Source organism: Triticum urartu, chromosome 1 (genome assembly GCF_003073215.2).
Source record: "Triticum urartu cultivar G1812 chromosome 1, Tu2.1, whole genome shotgun sequence".
Lineage (NCBI taxonomy): Eukaryota > Viridiplantae > Streptophyta > Magnoliopsida > Poales > Poaceae > Triticum > Triticum urartu.
In genome coordinates this window covers 516,549,628-516,572,066 of record NC_053022.1, presented here as the reverse complement: position 1 = coordinate 516,572,066, position 22,439 = coordinate 516,549,628, and positions in this window count along the sequence as shown.

Genomic DNA, 22,439 nt, shown 5'->3' with positions numbered 1-22,439 from the left:
TATTATATGTGGATGACATATTGTTGATTGGAAATGATATAGAATTTCTGGATAGCATAAAGGGATACATGAATAAGAGTTTTTCAATGAAAGACCTCGGTGAAGCTTCTTATATATTGGGCATCAAGATCTATAGAGATAGATCAAGACGCTTAATTGGACTTTCACAAAGCACATACCTTGACAAAGTTTTGAAGAAGTTCAAAATGGATCAAGCAAACAAAGGGTTCTTGCCTGTGTTACAAGGTGTGAAGTTGAGTAAGACTCAATGCCCGACCACTCCAGAAGATAGAGAGAAAATGAAAGATGTTCCCTATGCTTCAGCCATAGGCTCTATCATGTATGCAATGATGTGTACCAGACCTGATGTGTGCCTTGCTAGATGTCTAGAAGGGAGGTACCAAAGTAATCCAGGAGTGGATCACTGGACAGCGGTCAAGAATATCCTGAAATACCTGAAAAGGACTAAGGATATGTTTCTCGTTTATTGAGGTGACAAAGAGCTCATCGTAAATGGTTACGTTGATGCAAGCTTTGACACTGATCCGGACGATTCTAAATCGCAAACCGGATACGTGTTTACATTGAACGGTGGAGCTTTCAGTTGGTGCAGTTCTAAATAAAGCGTCGTGGCGTGTCGGTGTACAAAAAGAGGGGTACACTTTTTGTACCCCTATAACTGTGCACGGGCAGTTTGAGCCACGGTCACCACCACACTGAGCAAGGCAAGGGAGGTGAGCCATGGTAAGGCCGAAGCTTAGGAGAAGCAGAACGACGCCAAGACCAAGACCACAAAGAGCAAAGGGGACGAAGCGGACCCCCTGGCAAGATCCTTGCCGGGAGGCGGTTTTAGCAAACCCGGCAAGACCCTTGCCGTGGCAGCTCGCCCCACACCTACAGAGTGAATCACCCTTGAGTCCACTGCCCCCATGGGGCAAGGATTCGGGAGACATCCTCGTGGTGGCATGCGGATCTTTGTGAAGACATTCAAGATCAGATACACCCTTTAGAAGATGATGATCCTTGGCGGGATCCCAGCCAAGGAGGACCACAAGGCCCCCGGCAAGGCCCTTGCCAAGAACACCCGTAGGGACACCATCAGGCCCACGCCAGTCAAACCTCCACCACCGTTCGCATGCAGCTGCCGACCCAACCAGCTGGGCAGGCACCTGCATGGCGGCATGCGGATCTTCGTGGAGACCCACCACTGCGCCACCTCAGCTGCCTGCCTGCCTACATGGCACCGCGGGCACCGCTGGCCAGGGCGCGTGTCGACATGAGAGGGAGCGGCGACGGACGAGACAGGGCTCTCCCCCGTCCCCGATAAAGCAAGGACACCTAGGCAAGACACATTAAATGCGCCTTGTCATGTAATGCGAGGGATAACCTCACATCACTGGTCCCTTTCCACCTCCTGTGTGCCACTGTGGCAACCCCTTTCCTATAAAAGGAGGACCGAGGAGACCAGGAGGAGGATTCGGCTTTTTGGAGCTCCTCACGGCCCATAGCTAGCTCAAGAACATAGATATACAATCCATTAAAGGAGGAGTAGGGTTTTACGCATCCTCGCGGCCCGAACCTGGATAAACGAACCGTGTGCTATCTGTTTGATCCGCTCTTCTCACGACCCCACGCCCCGCAACCGTAGTAGGGATTCTTGTGATCCCATAGGCGTCGTTCCCACCGACATCTTTTAGTGGTCAAAACCAAGGACCGGGCAAGCCTCATACCTGATTTGCAAGAAACATTTGCAAACATGCGCAAGATCAATCTCAAGCTGAACCCTAAGAAGTGCGTCTTTGGCGTCCCGTCCGGCAAGCTTCTCGGGTTCTTTGTGTCACAGCGTGGGATAGAGGCCAATCCGGACAAGATCAAAGCTATAGAGCAGATTGAAGCACCCAAGCGAATCAAGGATGTGCGTCGGCTTGCTGGTTGCGTCGCCGCCATGGGCAGATTCATTTCCAAGTCTGCCGAGCGCGCCCTTTCCATTTTCAAGATCCTGAAAAAGGCGGGCCTGATGGAGTGGACGCCAGAAGCCGAAGCAGCATTGCAAGATTTGAAGAAGTACCTCTCCTCCGCGCCAATACTAGTTGTGCCTAGGCCACAAGAGCCATTGCTGCTATACCTGGCGACAACGAACCAGCTAGTCAGCGCCGCACTAGTGGCGCAGAGAGAGTTTGACGACGAGGTAATGGCAGCGACAGAGCCCGACACCACCAATGCAGAGACGACACAGCCAGTCGAAGTGCCACCGAAGAAGAAAATGATGCAGCACCCGGTCTACTTTGTTAGTTCCCTCCTGCAGGGAGCTAGATCAAGGTACTCCGGCGTGCAGAAACTGCTCTTCGGCCTTCTTATGGCCTCGAGGAAGCCGCGTCACTACTTCCAGGCACACGAGATCACTGTTGTCACTCGCCTTCCTTTGCAACGGATATTGCACAATCCAGATGCAACGGGAAGAATTGTGGAATGGGCACTGGAGCTGTCCAGCTTTGGCCTCAATTTTGAAAGTACTTCGACGATTCAGAGCCGAGTCCTGGCGGAGTTCATTGCAGAGTGGACCGCAACGCCTGACGAAGAAGCCCAAGAGACTGCTCTCCCCGGCAAGGAGGCAAGTTGCAGTTGGATCATGTACTTTGATGGAGCTTTCTCCTTACATGGCGCCGGGGCTGGCGTACTGCTTGTCGCGCCCACCGGAGAGCACCTCAAGTACGTGATCCAGATGCACTTCCCCAGGGAGGTGTCAACAAACAATACGGCAAAGTACGAAGGGCTGCTTGCCGGTCTTAGGATCGCGGCGGACCTCGGAATCAAGAAGCTCATCGTCAGGGGCGACTCGCAGCTCGTCATCAAGCAAGTCAACAAGGACTACCAGAGCCCGTTGATGAAGGCCTACGTCGATGAAGTGAGAAAGCTGGAAGAGCGTTTCGACGGTATACAGGCTGATTACGTTCCCCGAGCGGAGAACGATATCGCCGATTACCTGTCAAAACGCGCTGCCCTCAAGCTACCTGTGGAACCGGGTACCTTTGTGCTCCAGCTAACTCAGCCATCCGTTGATCCATCAATAGAGCAGAACAAGAGGAGGAAATCAGGACCCGACAAGTACTTTCCCGTCGAGCTCCCCGGAGCCGCCGACAAGGATGTTGCCGGGGACACTGAGCCCGCCACGGGATGGCTAGCTCCGGCAGAGTGTCAAGATCTTGCCGTCAAGACAGCCGCTCCTACAGCGGAGGAAATGCCTTTAGTCCTCGCCGTCGAGCCCCAGGCTCCAGCGTGGGCACAGCATACCGTCCGATTCCTCCAAACAGGGGAACTTCCTGAAGAGCAGGAAGAAGCGGAAAAAGTAGCCCGTCGCTCTACCATGTACCAGTTCGTCGATGACGTCCTGTACAGAAAGAGGCTGAACGGTGTGAAATTGAAATGTATCCCTCGGGAGGAAGGACTGGAGCTGTTGGCGGAGATACACAGAGGCATATGTGGATCCCACATTGGGTCAAGGGCCGTTGCCGGCAAGGCATTTCGGCAAGGCTTCTTCTGGCCCACCGCCCTCCAGGATGCGACGACACTAGTCACCAGGTGTGAACATGTCAGTTCCATTCAAAGAAGCTTCATCAGCCAGCTCAAGCCCTTCAAACCATTCCTCTCTCCTGGCCCTTCTCGGTCTAGGGGCTCGACATACTAGGCCCTTTCCCCTGCGCTGTCGGGGGCTTTGAGTACTTGTACGTTGCAATCGACAAGTTCACAAAGTGGCCGGAGGTGGAGGCAGTGAGGAAGGTCACAGCTCAGTCAGCCGTCAAGTTCTTCAAGGGACTAGTGTGCCGTTTTGGTGTACCCAACAGGGTCATCACCGACAATGGCACATAGTTCACAAGCTGCACCTTCATGCAATATATCCAAGACCTCGGCAGCAAAGTCTATTTCGCTTCCGTTGCTCACCCACGAAGCAATGGTCAAGCTGAGAGGGCAAACGCTGAAGTACTGTGAGGCTTAAGGACCAAGACCTTTGACAGGCTGCACAAGAGTGGAAGGCGCTGGATTGATGAGTTGCCAACGGTTCTTTGGTCGATCAGGACGACGCCAAATCGAGCCACCGGCCAGACACCCTTTGCCCTAGTATACGGGGCAGAAGCAGTTCTCCCCACTGAACTCATATACGGGTCACCTCGAGTGCTCGCTTATGATGAGCTTGAGCAAGAGCAAATGCGGCAAGATGACGTAATGCTCCTTGAGGAAGATCGTCTTCGGGTGGCTGTGAGAGCAGCACGCTACCAGCAAGCCTTGCGCCGCTACCATAGCCGCAAGGTTCATGCCCGAAGCCTTGAGGAAGGCGACCTTGTCCTTCGGCGCGTTCAATCGGCCAAGAATTCTAACAAGTTGACGCCAAAGTGGGAAGGCCCTTATCGGGTAATACGAGTCACAAGGCCTGGCGCAGTCCGCCTGGAGACCGAAGATGCCGTTCCGGTGAGTAACTCCTGGAACATTGAGCATCTTCGCAAGTTTTACCCGTGAGGCGCGGCTTGCCGGCCCCCTCGGCAAGCCACCTTTTGTACAAGCATTGCCGATGATGCATGTAACCCTTTGTACAAAGCCAGGCATAGACCCTGAGCATAAATAAATGAAGCGCTGGCGCCCTAAGTTATAGCATGCATGCTCGGTCGAGTCTCGTCCTTGGTTAGGGTTGATAGTGCTTAGCGGCGACTAACCCCTAGCTTAGAGGTCGAGTGTGCGTCTCTTTGCCGTTCTTTCATATTCTTTGGTTCGCAGGACTCACAGATATCCTTGCCGGATCACTTGTGGACGAAAAAGAGAAGAGGGACAGACCAGCATCTAGACCCCGGCAAGCCAGTATTGTCGGGGGCTGCAAGAGCAAAGATTCACCCACGGTGAACCAGAGTTGCCGGGGGCTATAGCTTTAGATAAGTTCTTCATCCCTTATCATGCATTCCCTTATGGACTAAGGTATGTGAAACCTCGTTTTTTTCCTAAAGCTACCGTGCTCCCCTAACTCTAGGCCCTAGGGCTCGTTCCTGGGGCCAGGTTTGGTCGTAGTCGCGGCAGCGAGAGGATGAAACAAGGAGCCTGAACCCACCTCATCCCTGCCTCCGCCAAAGGTGTGAGAAAGGTCGAGCGAAGTGGGGAAACGGCAAGGCCTGTTGTCGGGCAAAGAAATATTTATCTTAAAGATATCAAGGATTTATTCCTTGTCGCGGGTTCTACCCACAAACAAATGACCCGGCAAGCATCCCTTTTTCATTAAAAACATTCCACTCAGGTACAGTCCATAGGGAATGAAAAACATGAATGATGGGATTACAAGTTTTAAATTCAGCTAAGGCCCGAAGGCTTACAAACTAAAAAGAGATAAGGTGCCCGTAATCCCTTTCTTGTCCCTCTCCTCAGGAGGCAGGTCAAGGAGGCGAAAAGGGCAAAAGGGGCGCCTAGGCGAACTACGGGTGGCAGAAGACACCAAGGCTGGATGGTGATGGCAGCGCCGGAAGCAGAGCTCGAAGATGAGGCGGCAGGACGTCAGCACGCGTCGAAGGCGTTGGTGCCCGCGTACTCCGATTTGACGGCCTTGCCGCCCGCCCTCTTCCTCTTCCAGAGCCTCCCAACGCCAGCCGCCCAAGGATATGACCCCGAGAAGTTCAGGGAGCCGGCGACACGGATGATGGGGTCACCGGTGCCGCACGGAGCGGCGCCCGACACCTAGTCAGACCCGTCATCCTGCCGCCTACTACCCTCGTTGTCGCTGCCGCTGTCCTCCTCGTCACTCTTGCCCGAGGAGGAGTCTTCGCTATCAGAAGAGCTCTCCACGCAGCACCTTGCACGGGTCCCAAAACACCCGAAGACCTTGACGGAGAGAAGGCCACCCTCCATCAGCTTAAAATGGAGAGTGAGCCCCTCCGTCAAGCGGTGGATATGAGCAAACGTCTTCCATCCCCGACAAAGATACATCACGTGAGGGGCGGGGAAGTCGACGCGGACCCGCGTGCCACTGATCCTGCAGCCCCTCATGTGCAGCCGCAGCGACTCCAGCGGATCCAGCTCCATCTCCCGCGCGAATGGAGTCGGGAGACGAAGGCGACGGCGAGGCGACCGGCGCAGCCTGACGAAGAACTCGCAAGGGTCATCCCCAACGTGGCCCTCCATGGAGGGAGGAACTGCTGGCGGAGGCGAGGCCGGCGAGGCCAGCGTGCCGCCCCGTCCTCCTCTTCCCCGAGTGCCTCGGCCTCGCCAATGGCCTCGCCCCCTCCCCCTTCCCCTCGCAGCTGGCTCTGCCACCACGGGTGCAGGAGAAGGAGGGACGCGTTGTCGAGCGGCGACCCTCGCCGCCACCGTTGAAGGACCAGGATTCCCTCTCTCCATGGCGGATGGATGGGGGGAGCAGAAGCTGAAGGAAGGACGAGATGAAAAGAATGCGGGACGCCATCCCCCTCCCGCTCTTTATAAAAGAATGGGGTGGGGGCTTGGCCACCCCGCTCAGCCAATCAAGACGCGGAAGGCGCAGGGAACTGGGACCGACCCGCGGCCCCAGCCCGCGGCGGCCCGGTTTCCCGCCTCCACCGTTCGCCACCCCAAGCGCATGAGAGCCACATGGCAGGCGTGCAGGACCGAGGCGACGGGTGAGGTGACCTCTCCCCACCCCGTGATCGTGGGGAGTGGACGCCTTGAAGACCACGCCTCGGCCCCGTTCAGTAAATGGGCCGCGCCTCCACGCCTCCCTCCGTTTATGGGGAAGGCGCGAACCGCCCCCTTTACTACGACGTGACGCATGCATGCAGAGCTCAGCCCCACGCATGCCGCCCACATCACACACGCCTCCCCACGTCGCGCCACGCGTGGGAAGCATGGGAAGCACAGCGCGCGAAGAGACTTACCGCGATAAAAACCGCCCCACCTGCCCGCGCACCAAATTTGGGCCTAGCCCAACGACGCGATTGCGCTTACGTGTGGCCCAGGCCCGGGGGCTCCTGTCGGTGTACAAAAAGAGGGGTACGCTTTTTGTACCCCTATAACTGTGCACGGGCAGTCTGAGCCACGGGCACCACCACACTGAGCAAGGCAAGGGAGGTGAGCCAAGGTAAGGCCGAAGCTCAGGAGAAGCAGAACGATGCCAAGACCAAGACCACAAAGAGCAAAGGGGACGAAGCGGACCCCCCGGCAAGATCCTTGCCGGGAGGTGGTTTTAGCAAACCCGGCAAGACCCATGCCATGGTAGCTCTCCCCACACCTACGGAGTGAATCACCCTTGAGTCCACTGCCCCCATTGGGCAAGGATTCGGGAGACATCCCCGTGGTGGCATGCAGATCTTTGTGAAGACATTCAAGATCAGATACACCCTTTAGAAGATGATGATCCTTGGCGGGATCCCAGCCAAGGAGGACCACAAGGCCCCCGGCAAGAGCCTTGCAGGGGATGACAGCAGGCGCCACGGCAAGACCCTTGCCGGGGCCCCGACAAGGCCCTTGCCATGGCCCCGGCAAGGCCCTTGCCAAGAACACCCGTAGGGCCACCATCAGGCCCACGCCAGTCAAACCTCCACCACCGTTCGCATGCAGCTGCCGACCCAACCAGCTGGGCAGGCACCTGCGTGGCGGCATGCGGATCTTTGTGGAGACCCACCATTACGCCACCTTAGCTGCCTGCCTGCCTACATGGCACCGTGGGCACCGCTGGCCAGGGAGCGTGTCGACACGAGAGGAAGCGGCGACAGATGAGACAGGGCTCTCCCTGTCCCCGATAAAACAAGGACACCTGGGTAAGACGCATTAAATACGCCTTGTCATGTAATGTGAGGGATAACCTCACATCACTGTACCCTTTCCACCTCCTGTGTGCCACTGTGGCAACCCCTTTCCTATAAAAGGAGGCCCGAGGAGACCAGGAGGAGGATTCGGCTTTTTGGAGCTCCTCATGCCCCATAGCTAGCTGAAGAACACAGATATACAATCCACCAAAACATGAGTAGGGTTTTACGCATCCTCGCGGCCCGAACCTGGATAAACGAACCGTGTGCTATCTGTTTGATCCGCTCTTCTCACGACCTCGCGCCCCGCAACCGTAGTAGGGATTCTTGTGATCCCATAGGTGTCGTTCCCACCGACATGGCGGGATCTACGTGTGAAGCAGAGTACATAGATGCTTCAGAAGCAGCAAATGAAGGAGTCTGGATGAAGGAGTTCATATCCGATCTAGGTGTCTTACCTTGTGCATCGGGTCCAATGAAAATCTTTTGTGACAATACTGGTGCAATAGCCTTGGCGAAGGAATCCAGATTTCACAAGAGAACCAAGCACATCAAGAGACGCTTCAATTCCATCCGGGATTTAGTCCAGGTGGGAGACATAGAAATTTGCAAGATACATACGGATCTGAATGTTGCAGACCCATTGACTAAGCCTCTTCCATGAGCAAAACATGATCAGCACCAAGGCTCCATGGGTGTTAGAATCATTACTGTGTAATCTAGATTATTGACTCTAGTGCAAGTGGGAGACCGAAGGAAATATGCCCTAGAGGCAATAATAAAGTTATTATTTATTTCCTTATATCATGATAAAAGTTTATTATTCATGCTAGAATTGTATTAACCGGAAACATAATACATGTGTGAATACATAGACAAACAGTATGTCACTAGTATGCCTCTACTTGACTAGTTCGTTGATCAAAGATGGTTAAGTTTCCTAGCCATTGACATGGGTTGTCATTTGATTAGCGGGATCACATCATTAGGAGAATGATGTGATTGACTTGACCCATTCCGTTAGCTTAGCACCCGATCGTTTAGTATGTTGCTATTGCTTTCTTCATGACTTATACATGTTCCTATGACTATGAGATTATGCAACTCCCGTTTACCGGAGGAACACTTTGTGTGCTACCAAACGTCACAACATAACTGGGTGATTATAAAGGTGCTCTACAGGTGTCTCCGAAGGTACTTGTTGGGTTGGTGTATTTCGAGATTAGGATTTGTCACTCCGATTGTTGGAGAGGTATCTCTGACCCCTCATCTATCTTAAGGACTAGCTATGTCCGGATTCCCGATCCCTCCAAGCCGGATATCCGCGGAGGGGAGGACGTCACTCAAGACCTGAACCTAGAGTTAGGCAGCGGGCCAGATTCATTGGAAAACATCGAAGAATCCAAACTTTTGAGTTCGGAAACTCCTTGGCCCTTGAGTCTTAGATTGGACGAGGTTTCGGATTCAATTCCACCCACCCACCCAAACATAAGCGATCTATCCCAAATTAGGCAAGAGCCCGAAGAAACAGTACACCATTACTGGGCCAGATTCCTCCTGGTCATTAACAGGATAAAGGACTGCCGCGAGGAAGACGCAATTTCATTCTTCTGCAATAATTGCACGGACAAGGGAATCCTCAATGCCATAAGTCGTCGCGAAATTACACGCTTTGTCGACTTGGCGTCCATAGTACGAAAGTACTGTGCCATGGAAAGTTCCTGGAAAACCGAAATAAAATTTTGGGATAATCCGGCACTAAATACGAACCCAGTCCGAAATAAAAGGGTGCATTATCGCCAGACACCCAACACCAAAAGGAAAAACCTCTCTACAGGGCATGGAACCGTACTGGAGGGATGACTCAATGGACCCTGTAAAATTCACAGTGCAGAGGGCGCCACACCAACTCATAGCCTTAGAGCACGTTGGATACTCCGGCAGGTGGCCAAAAGTGGCGAAGATCTTCTAACCCCAGAAGCCACAGAGCACCAGCCCAGGGATACCTGTATGGTATTAACAGTCTGCGAGACTTCCGCGTCAAATAATATGCGAAAACGAACACTCCGCAGCCTTGCCAAAGTCTACCACGTGGCAACAATAAACCCATGGAGTGACACGACTATTACTTTTAATGCCAGTGACGAACCTAAATTACGAACAGCCCGAGCACCAGCCGCATTGGTCCTCAGTCCAATAGTGGACGGCTTTCGACTCACCAAGGTACTCATGGACGGTGGCAGCGGATTGAACCTCATTTATGAGGAAACCCTTCGAGAAATGGAAATAGACTGGAACCGCATTGAGCGAAGCAGCACAACCTTTAGAGGAATAATCCCCAGTCGGGAAGCATGCTGTACAGGAAAAATCACACTAGATGTGGTGTTCGGCACGCCGGATAATTACAGGTCCGAAGAGGTCACGTTCCAAGTGCCCCGTTTAGTAGCGGATACCATGCTTTATTAGGGCGGGAGGCGTTTACAATCTTCCAAGCCATACCCCATTACGGGTACATGAAGCTTAAAATGCTTGGGCCCAACAGAATCATCACTCCTGCTAGTGATCCGGACATAGCACTCCGCGCCGAAAATAAGACAGCCGCACTGGCCCTCGAGGCACTATCCGTAGCCCTAGCGGCCGAGGAACTGACTGCGCTGCGCTCCACGGTACTCGATAAAAGATCCAAGTCCACCTCTTTTAAACCGGCGGACGAAATAGTCAAAATCCAAGTCCATCCAACGGACCCTACAAAAACAACTTCCATCGGGGTACAATTAAACCCTGATGTCGACGCCGCACTACGAGAGTTCCTACGCGAGAACTGGGACATTTTTGCCTGGCACCCTTCAGACATGCCAGGAATACCACGCAGGCTGGCGGAGCACAGCCTAAATATCCTAAAAGGATTCAAGCCAGTCAAGCAGGCTCTTCGGCGTTTCTCCGAACCTAAGAGACAAGCCATGGGAGAAGAACTAGCCAAGCTATTGGAGGCCGGATTCATCAGAGACATAAAACATCCGGACTGGCTAGCAAACCTGGTGATGGTACCAAAGAAGGACAAATCCTGGCGCTTGTGCATCGATTTTAAGGACCTCAACAAGGCCTGCCCAAAGGATCCCTTCCCCCTCCTCCGCATCGATCAAATCATCGACGCTACCGCAGGACACGATTCATTGTGTTTCCTCGACGCATACTCTGGCTACCATCAAATTAAGATGGCAGAGCCAGACCAAGCCGCAACGGCATTCATCACACCGTACGGCCCATTCTGCTTCAACACAATGCCCTTCGGGCTCAAAAACGCCGACGCAACATATCAGCGCATGATTCAGACATGTCTGGCAAACTAGATCGGCAAAACAGTGGAGGCATACGTAGATGACGTGGTCGTCAAAACCAAGCATGTCGAATCTCTAGTAGATGACTTGAGGCTCACATTCGATAACCTCCGAACATACGAGATCAAGCTCAACCCGGAAAAATGCGTTTTCGGCGTACCAGCCGGAAAGCTCTTGGGCTTAATTGTATCCGGTAGAGGAATTGAAGCAAATCCAGCCAAGATCTGAGCTCTGTCACAATTGGACATCCCAAAGGACCTCAAACAAATACAAAAATTGACCGGATGTGTGGCGGCTCTAAGCCGCTTTATCTCCCACTTGGGATAAAAGGCATTACCCCTTTATCGCCTCCTCCGGTGCACCGAACACTTCGAGTGGACGGATGCCGCCATGGCCGGACTCAACGAAATAAAAGCCATATTGGCAACAAACCCAATCCTGGCCGCGCCAAACATTGGCGAACCAATTCTATTATACATTGCGGCAACTCATCAAGTAGTAAGCGCAGTGCTTGTCGTCGAACGAGAAACGGACGGACACAAATTCCCCCTTCAAAAGCCGGTTTACTATGTGTCCACTGTCCTTACTCCATGCAAGTCACAGTACCCGCATTATCAAAAGATAGCATACGCGGTATTTATGGCATCCCGGAAGCTGCGACACTACTTTCAAGAGTGTTCGATAACGGTAGCCTCGGAAGTACCACTTAATGATATTATAAAAAACTGCGACGCGACGGGCCGGATTGCCAAATGGGCCATTGAGCTCCTCCCGTTCGACATAACTTACAAGCCACGACGAGCTATTAAGTCGCAAGTTTTGGCCGACTTCGTCGCCGAGTGGACAGAAGCCGAACTCCCTAAAGAGTACGACACATATTCAAACTGGATCATGCACTTCAACGGCTCCAAAATGTTGGCTGGTCTGGGGGCTGGCGTCGTTTTGACATCCCCAACAGGAGATACAGTTCAATATGTACTACAGATAATGTATACGGACTCCAACAACGCAACCGAATATGAGGCCCTTCTACATGGTCTCCGGATGGCAGTATCCATGGGCATTCAACGCCTAGAGGTGCGCGGGGATTTGAACCTCGCGATATCCCAAATAAATGGAGACTTTGATGCCAAGGATCTGAAAATGGCAGCTTATCGCAATGCTGTCCTAAAAATGTCAGCTCGGTTTGAGGGGCTCGAATTTCACCATATAGCCCGGGAAAACAATCAGGCAGCAGACGTCCTGGCACGCATCGGCGCAAAACGCAATGTCGTCCCTCCCAACATCTTCTTGGAGAGGCTGTTCAAGCTATACGTAGTATGGGAAGGGGAACCCGGAAATAACAGCCCGGACCCAACCGCACTGCCAGACACTGAATATTCTGACATAATTGGAGGCTCTGCCAACGAAATAACATCTTCAGCCCACGTAATAATGGCAGTCATTGCCCCGTGGACAGAACCATTCCTAGCCTACCTAACTAAGCAGGAACTTCCCGCGGACCAAAACGAGGCACGCTGCATAGTGAGGCGATCTAAAGCCTATAAAGTGCATGAGGGAGAGCTTTATAAGAAAAGCACCACCAGAGTCCTTCAAAGGTGCATCTCCGAAGAGGAAGGGCGGAATCTTCTGGCTGAAATTCATGCCGGACTCGGCGGTCACCACGCGGTGGCCCGGGCCCTTGTAAGCAAGGCCTTCCGTACATGCTTCTATTGGCCGACGGCCCGGGCAGACGCTCAGGACTTAGTCCAATGATGCGTTGGTTGCCAGCTTTTTGCTAACCAAAGCCATATGCCACCCACTGCCCTCCAAACTATCCCCATCACCTGGCCCTTCCCGGTCTGGGGACTTGACATGGTTGGACCCCTTAAAGGAGGAACCCACAAGAAAAAATACTTGCTGGTCATGGTGGATAAGTTCATCAAATGGATAGAAGCCAAGCCTGTTAAGACGGCCGAATCCGGACCGGTGTTAGACTTCATATCCGCGGTCGTACACCGTTACGGCGTCCCCCACAGCATCATCACTGATAACGGCACGAACTTTATGGACGACGAGGTAAAACTCTGGTGCAAAAACATGGGCATCAAGCTTGATTATGCTTCAGTCTATCACCCACAAACTAACGGTCAGGTCGAGCGAGCAAATGGTCTTATCATGAGCGGCAACAAACCCAGATTAGTGCGGTCCCTCAAGGAATCTAACACGCATTGGGTAGAGGAGCTCGACTCCGTACTCTGGGGGCTGCGGACCACGCCGAATCGCACTACCGGATACACACCATTCTTTATGGTATACGGCGCAGAGGCGGTTCTGCCCTGCGACATTATTCATGACTCACCTCGAGTGCGCATGTATGAAGAAAGAGAAGCCGAGCTCGATCGGCAGGATAGTTTGGACACCTTGGAGGAGGAGCGTGACGTGGCAAAAGCCCGTTCCGCATTCTATCAACAGCAGGCCCGAAGATACCAAAGCAGAGAAGTACGGGCCAAAACTTACAATATTGGCGAGTTAGTTCTACGCCTGCCGGATAAGAAAAAGGACAAACTCAAGCCCAAATGGGAAGGTCCCTTCATCATTGACCAAGTCCTGACTGGTGGAGCGTACCGTCTGCGGGATGCATCGGATAATCGACTTCAGCAGAACCCATGGAACACAGCCCGACTTCGAAGATTCTACGCCTAACGCTAGACTCTGTGTTCGTCTCCTTCCTCTATCCATTTTTTATACACTATCTGTCTTATATTTTTCTCCTTCTCCTGTTCTTTTCTCTCACAGCCTTTAGGGGCCCATTCGTGCCTTGTTTGCACGCAAATGACGCGCCATCCGCGCTCATTATACCTGGGGGCTTCCTTAATAGAAGCTTATTCATACGGGCTTTATGCCCAACACATGTGTTATCCTTCCGCATGTACCCTTTATTCACCATTATATGCATCGATATGACTTAAGTTTTGGCCAAGTTGGGTTGCCTGGCTCCTGTATTTATGCCCTATGTTCCCGTTAATTCGGCTAGGGCATAAGGGGAGCACCTCTGTGATTGTTACTGCCGGGTCAGCCGAATGTGTACCTCAGACTGGGTGAAGCCGAAAGCTAGCGTTCTTAAGGGAATATTCGCTCGGTGAACCAACGATGATTTTTCACTTATTTACTTATGCGCCCCCAGATGTTTTTTCTTCGTCTCTTCTCGCAGTCCGGACATGCACTTTAGGGCATGCCTCCCAGGGAAAGGAACCCCTAACAGAACTATTCTCCCTGGAAGATGTTTCTTACTAACCATGTAATATAACATAACTAGTTGGGCACTTGTCCGTTAAAGCACTAATGACCCCTACGCCTAGTCTCCACGCATGCCCCGGTTCTTACATAACCGAGAGGGTATTCGGATACACTCCGGACCGTCGGGTCCCGAGGTTGAAGCAAAAAGGTCTGCCACGACAAATGATCTACAATCCGGCTAGAAGGCATTATACATGTCACTTTCAATTACATAGTCAATTTGACTGGTTGAATTCCTCTTCAATACCATCCAATAGGCTGTCTAGTCTACAGCCCTGTTGGGAATACTTTGCGGCCAATTCTACTTGGCCGTACACTAAGCTCACAGGGATCTCCTTCCCATTGGGCCCCACAGGTCTGACCTCGGCCATGTGGTTCGGGTCAGCCTTCGTGTACCGCGTCTTCACCATTGCCCAGGCTTCCCTGGCGCCTTGACGACAGGCCGATATCTTCCATAATCGGAAACGCCGCCGCGCTCCCTTCAGCTTCTTTGCAAGCTCTCCAAGGCCTTCGGGCATGGAGACGGATGGCCACAAGGCCTGGACAACGCCTTGCATCACCTGCCGAACTCGTTCGTGCAGTTGTGAGAGCTCGGGAAGAAGGTCACCCGTAGAACCGGGCATTTCCTCGGCAGGACGACCTATTAGCATACCTACAGATATAACTTTGTCAGCCAACTTCCTCGCCGAACTCTTTTTCAAAGTTCGTTCAAGCACTTACTAAATATGCCGCGTCGAAGCCGCCGATTCTCCTTAACAGAGTCCGACAGTTGGGCCCGAACATCTTTTAGTTCCACGCCCAGCTTGGTGTTGGCATCTAAGAGATCATTCTTCTCCTGCCTCACCCTCGTAAGCATGCTCTCACCGGCCTTCAGCTGGCGTTGGAGCTCTTGCTTATCCGGATTTACTCTAGCGTCATCTGCAATTTTATCGCCATATCTGCATATACGCCGCACTCTATATGATACTTATCATTCGAAGGATATATTACCAGAGGGGGTCTCTTTGGACTCCCCTGCTACGGCCAGTGCGGCCTGAAGTTGGGCTTTGCACTCTTCCAGCTCCTGGGACAGTTGGGTATTCTTTTCTGTAAGAACCTGCATAACAAATGATCCTTAAATTAGTTATTCTAACTGTTTCAAGTCTCAGGGGCTACTGATATATATAATCATCAAATTTTCTCACCCGTATGTCTTTTACATACTGCTCCGTGGCTCTGGCTAGACCATTTTGAGCGGCACGAAGGTACACATCTCCCGAGTTGAAGGCATCCAATGCCTCTTGGGAGAAACAAGCGTCACGAAGAACAGTCCGGTGACGCCTGTGGTTCATGGCACTTTCCACCTCAGAATTGGTGGCGGACAGTTTATCCGCATCCTTTGTCGGAGGAGCACCCGGCGCACGCCTCATATTCGTTCCCGCCTCTGAATCCGACCTTGGAGCCTGGCTGGTGGAGGCGCGATTAGTAGCCTCTCCGGGTATAGTCCGGCGAGCGCTCTTTTTCCTGAAAAGAAGGCATGGGCGTTAATATGCCTCTGAGAATAATGTCTTGCAATAAAGATGGCGCTGTACCGCTTCGCCGGTGTCTCAATCTGGACTGTAGGTCTTTTCAGCCTACCTGGCCTCGTAGCCCCTTGTTGGCTAGCCGCCGTAGGCTCGGCCTTCCACCTCGAGAACCTCCCCTGCAAAACACGGTTGTTATATGGTAATCGAAAACACACAAGGACAGATCCTTTTTCAAAGTGCTGGGACTTCAGTCTCAGTTACCTGTGAGGCTGGAAGTAGCCCAGGGTAATCGGCCGTAATGGCCACCAGAGCGTTGTCATTGCTCAATTGTTAAAATACCCCATCGATCAGCTCCACAGATATGTCTGGATCCTCCTGGGAGGCCGGGTCAAGGGACTGTTCTGGGTCCTCGGGTTGGGGAGGGGGGTTGTTGATCTCCCTTACAGCTTGGTGCAGCTCCTGCGTTGAAATCGCTAGACTGAATACTTAACTATGGGAATATGAAACGGATGGGCGAGAAAAAGTTTCGCTTACCCAGCTCAGAGGTTTGTACTAGAAAATCCGCCCTGCGGGTTGATGCAGAGGAATTCCTCCTCTTCTCCCTTGTACAAAGTGGATAAGATCTTTATTAGATCAGCAACCGATCCCAGCCCTTTACGGCCGTAGCAGGTGGCGTCATCCTCCCCGTTGAAATCCCACATGGGGTGGCCTCGATACTGAAGCGGCTGCACCCCCCGCATAATACATGTGGCCATGACCTCGATCATGGTCAATCCGGATCGAGCTAACAAACTTATCCGGCTCATCAGGTAAAGAACGTCCCTGTCATCTTCCTCCAGGGAGCTCCATGGACGCCAGCTCCGGCGCTTCTTCACAGGAGCATTGTCGAACTCAGGAAGGCCGATTCGAATAGGATCCGGGAGAGGGACGTCTTCTATATAAAACCATTCTGAAGGCGAGTCTTCGGACGTCTTCTTTGGGGTTCCAGATAGATATCCGGTCCCGGCGATACGCCACACTTCGGCTCCGCCCACCTGATATATTGACCCCTTTTGAGAACGGGGCACAAGGCAGAACAACTTTTTCCATAGCGCGAAATGAGCCTCACAGCCCAAAAACAGCTCGCAAAGGGCTACGAATCCCGCGATATGCAATATGGAGGCAGGCGTAAGGTTGTGCAACTGGAGGCCGTAGAACTCCAGGAGCCCCCGGAGAAATGGATGAATTGGAAATCCGAGCCCTCTTACCAAATGAGGGACAAGGCATACCCTCTCTCCCTTGGAGGGATTGGGAAAGCTCTCCGCTTGCTCTCCGCCATTATAGGTGGCGAGACCGGCTCAAACCGGGACCATGTATGCTGGGGGGAGAAATCCCTTGGTCTGAAGCATCACCAATTTGTTGTGCGGGACGGAACATCTCTCCCAATCTCCAGGCTTGTGTCTAGGGGAGCGAGAGGAGGAGCTACGTCGACCGGCCATGATGGAACGGATCTCTGTCGGATGCGCTCCGATGAAGGCTCGCCAAGGGAGGATGGTGTGACTTGGATCTGAATCCTCGTCTTTTTAATAGGCAGCTCATTCACACAGCTAGGGGGGTAAATGTAAAAACACCCTGGCTTTTCACATTCGCTCGACACATGGAAAGTGTCCATTGTTGGGCGTAGAAGCGAAGGAGCGCAACGTTCACAAGAAGCCGCACACTATTTCAAACAGGTACACGGATTTTTGGAGAGGAACCCGCCTTGCAATGCAGAAGACAATCTGCGCGCCGGACTCATTGTCATTGAAGCCTGGTTCGGGGGCTACTGAGGGAGTCCTGGATTAGGGGGTGTCCAGATAGCCGGACTGTAACCTTTGGCCGGACTGTTGGACTATGAAGATACAAGATTGAAGACTTCGTCCCGTGTCTGGATGGGACTTTCCTTGGCATGGAAGGCAAGCTTGGCAATATGGATATGTAGATCTCCTCCCATTGTAACCGACTTTGTGTAACCCTAGCCCTCTCCGGTGTCTATATAAACCGGAGGGTTTTAGTCCATAGGACGAACATACAATCATACCATAGGCTAGCTTCTAGGGTTTAGCCTTTCTGATATCGTGGTAGATCTACTCTTGTACTACCCATATCATCAATATTAATCAAGCAGGACGTAGGGTTTTACCTCCATCAAGAGGGCCCGAACCTGGGTAAAACATTGTGTCCCCTGCCTCATGTTACCATCCGGCCTAGACACACAGTTCGGGACCCCCTAAACGAGATCTGCCGGTTTTGACACCGACAGTCAGTCTTCTTCTTGGAGATCCATTTATTTTCAATGGCTTGCCAATCATCGGGCAAGTCAACCAAAGTCCACACTTTGTTATCATACATGGATCCCATCTCAAATTTCATGGCTTCAAGCCATTTTGCGGAATCTGGGCTCACCATCGCTTCTTCATAGTTCGTAGGTTTGTCATGGTCTTTGGTTGACTTATAAATAGAACAACCATTATTCTCTGATTTAAACGAATAATCTTCTCGCATCAAACAACATCCAAATATAATGTTCATGCTCAACGCTGTCACCAAATAACAATTATTCAGGTCTAAAACTAATCCCGAAGGTAGATGTAGAGGTAGCGTGCCGACCGCGATTACATCGACTTTGGAACCATTTCCCACGCGCATCGTCACCTCGTCCTTAGAAAATCTTCGCTTAATCTGTAGCCCCTGTTTCGAGTTGCAAATGTTAGCAACAGAACCAGTATCAAATACCCAGGTGCTACTGCGAGCATTAGAAGGTACACATCAATAACATATATATCACATATACCTTTGTTCACCTTGCCATCCTTCTTATCCGCCAAATACTTAAGGCAGTTCCGCTTCCAGTGACCAGTCTACTTGCAGTAGAAGCACTTAGTCTCAGGCTTAGGTCCAGACTTGGGTTTCTTCTCTTGAGCAGCAACTTGTTTGCCGTTCTTCTTGAAGTTCCCCTTCCTTTTCCCTTTGCCCTTTTTCTTGAAACTGGTGGTCTTATTGACCATCAACACTTGATGCTCCTTCTTGATTTCTACCTCCGTAGCCTTTAGCATCGCGAAGGGCTCGGGAATTGTCTTATTCATCCCTTGCATATTATAGTTCATCACAAAGCTTTTGTAGCTTGGTGGCAGTGATTGAAGAACTCTGTCAATGACACTATCAACAAGAAGATTAACTCCCAGTTGAGTCAAGTGATTATGATACCCAGACATTTTGAGTATATGTTCACTGACAGAACTATTCTCCTCCATCTTGCAGCTATAGAACTTATTGCAGACTTCATATCTCTCAATCCGGGCATTTGCTTGAAATATTAATTTCAATTCCTAGAACATATCATATGCTCCATGCCGTTCAAAATGTCGTTGAAGTCCCAATTCTAAGCCGTAAAGCATGGCACACTGAACTATCGAGTAGTCAACAGCTTTACTCTGCCAAACGTTCTTAACGTTGTCAGCAACATCTGCAGTAGGCTTGGAACCTAGCGGTGCTTCCAGGACGTAATTCTTATGTGCAGCAATGAGGATAATCCTCAAGTTACGGACCCAGTCCGTGTAATTGCTACCATCATCTTTCAACATTGCTTTCTCAAGGAACACATTAAAATTCAACGGAACAATAGCACGAGCCATCTATCTACAATCAACATAGACAAGCAAGAAACTATAAGGTACTAAGTTCATGATAAATTTAAGTTCAATTAATCATATTATTCAAGAACTCCCACTTAGATAGACATCCCTCTAATCCTCTAAGTGATCTCGTGATCCAAATCAACTAAACCATGTCCGATCATCACGTGAGATGGAGTAGTTTCAATGGTGAACATCACTACGTTGATCATATCTACTATATGATTCACGCTCGACCTTTCGGTCTTAGTGTTCCGAGGCCATATCTGTTATATGCTAGGCTCGTCAAGTTTAACCTGAGTATTCCGTGTGTGCAACTGTTTTGCACCCGTTGTATTTGAACATAGAGCATATCACACCCGATCATCACGTGGTGTCTCAGCACGAAGAACTTTCGCAACGGTGCATACTCAGGGAGAACACTTATATCTTGATAATTTAGTGAGAGATCATCTTATAATGCTACCGTCAATCAAAGCAAGATAAGATATTAAGATGCATAAAAGATAAACATCACATGCAATCAATATAAGTGATATGATATGGCCATCATCATCTTGTGCTTGTGATCTCCATCTCCGAAGCACCGTCATGATCACCATCGTCACCGGCGCGACACCTTGATCTCCATCGTAGCATCGTTGTCGTCTCGCCAACTTATGCTTCTACGACTATCGCTACCGCTTAGTGATAAAGTAAAGCATTACAGGGCGATTGCATTGCATACAATAAAGCGACAACCGTATGGCTCTTGCCAGTTGCCGATAACTCGGTTACAAAACAAGATCATCTCATACAATAAAATATAGTATCATGCCTTGACCATATCAGATCACAACATGCCCTGCAAAAACAAGTTAGACGTCCTCTACTTTGTTGTTGCAAAATTTTACGTGGCCGCTACGGGCTGAGCAAGAACCGTTCTTACCTACGCATCAAAACCATAACGATAGTTCGTCAAGTTAGTGCTGTTTTAACCTCCTCAAGGACCGGGTGTAGCCACACTTGGTTCAACTAAAGTTGGAGAAATTGACACCCGCCAGCCACCTGTGTGCAAAGCACGTCGGTAGAACGAGTCTCGCATAAGCGTACGCGTAATGTCGGTCCGGTCGGCTTCATCCAACAATACCGCCGAACCAAAGTATGACATGCTGGTAAGCAGTATGTCTTGTATCGCCCACAACTCACTTGTGTTCTACTCGTGCATATGACATCTACGCATAAAACCTGGCTCGGATGCCACTGTTGGGGAACATAGCAATTTCAAAAAAAATTGCTACGCACACGCAAGATCAGTGGCGGAGCTAGCATTTGACATCAGGGTGGTCCACCCCTCAAAAGAATTTTTACAAGAAATATGACATGTGAATGTTCTAACTAGCTACCAGTATCTTTTTTTTGCGAAGAAACTAGTTACCAATATCACATAGAAATAAATCAATATGGTCTTACAAACACAATAAAAATCTCAATTAAGTCTAAGTTTTGCATAAAGAAACCTACATATAGTACATACTATATGGACCATAGTACATACCTTGAGAAGTTCTTGTGTTTGCTCTATGGTCACATTTGATATCTGCTGGTTCTTGAGTTTGCTCTTCAATCACAACCACCAATACACACAAATTCTCCGGTTTGCTCTTTGGCCACATCTGACGTATTCCCCGCCTTCTTCCCTATCTTCACAACTTTTCTCTGGAAAAGAGAAACAATGTCTACGTCCTCTTCATTCTTCAACAATTCTGCAATAAAAATTAATTTATATCAATAAATGTAATTGAGGCAGAAATTATGTACATGTTTGTCAGTTCATTTACTGGATAGCATAGTGCAAAAAAGCAAATCCTAGGTAAATTTTTTGGGGATTTTTGGTAACTTAAATCAGGTTGCATACTTGCTGCTGCCGAAGACTGGTTACTGTGCGGCAGCGGTAGCCAGCAGCTTTGCAGGGAGGTCGGAGGCCGGAGGTAGGGGCGGGGCGGCCGGCAGGGTTAGGCCGCCTGGGTAGGGGCACCGTTGGGGAGCGACAGGAGCGGTGGATGCGAGGGTTAGGCGAGCCCGGGCGGGAAGGAGAGACGGGCTGGGCTCCGGCCGGTGACTGGCGAGGCCGCGAGGTCGGCAAGCTGGTGAGGCGAGGAATGACAGCTGGGATGTTGCCATGTCTCCTGTGCGAGATGTGGACGAGACCAGGGCGTGGCTACGTTCGCTGGATCGATCAGTAAGTGTTATTGGGCTGATTTTTTCTGGCCCAGTTAGAAATCCGTAGGTATATAACCTGACCCAAAATCCCAGCGTGGGCCGTGGCCCACCCTGGCCACCCTGTAGATCCGCCCCTGCGCAAGATCATGGTGATGCATAGCAATGAGAGGGGAGAGTGTGTCCACGTACCCTCGTAGACCGGAAGTGGAAGCGTTAGCACAACGTGGTTGATGTAGTCGTACGTCTTCACGATCCGACCGATCAAGTACCGAACGCACGGCACCTCCGAGTTCTGCACACGTTCAACTCAATGACGTCCCCCGAACTCCGATCCAGCCCAGTGTTGAGGGAGATTTTCGTCAGCACGACGGCGTGGTGACGACGATGGTGTTCTCTACCGACGCAGGGCTTCCCTAATCACCGCTACGATATGATCGAGGTGGATTATGGTGGAGGGGGGCACCGTACACGGCTAAGAGATCAAGAGATCAATTGTTGTGTCTATGGGGTGCCCCTTCCTCCGTATATAAAGGGGGGGAGGAGGAGAGGGCCGGCCAAGGGGGTGGCGCGCCCTAGGAGGGGGAAACCTACTCCAAGTAGGTTTGCCCCTCCCTTTCCTAATCCAAGAAGGAGGGGGAAGGAAGGAGTGGGAGAGGGGAAAGGCAAGGGGGGCGTCGCCCCCCTTTCCTTGTCCTATTCGGACTCAAGGGG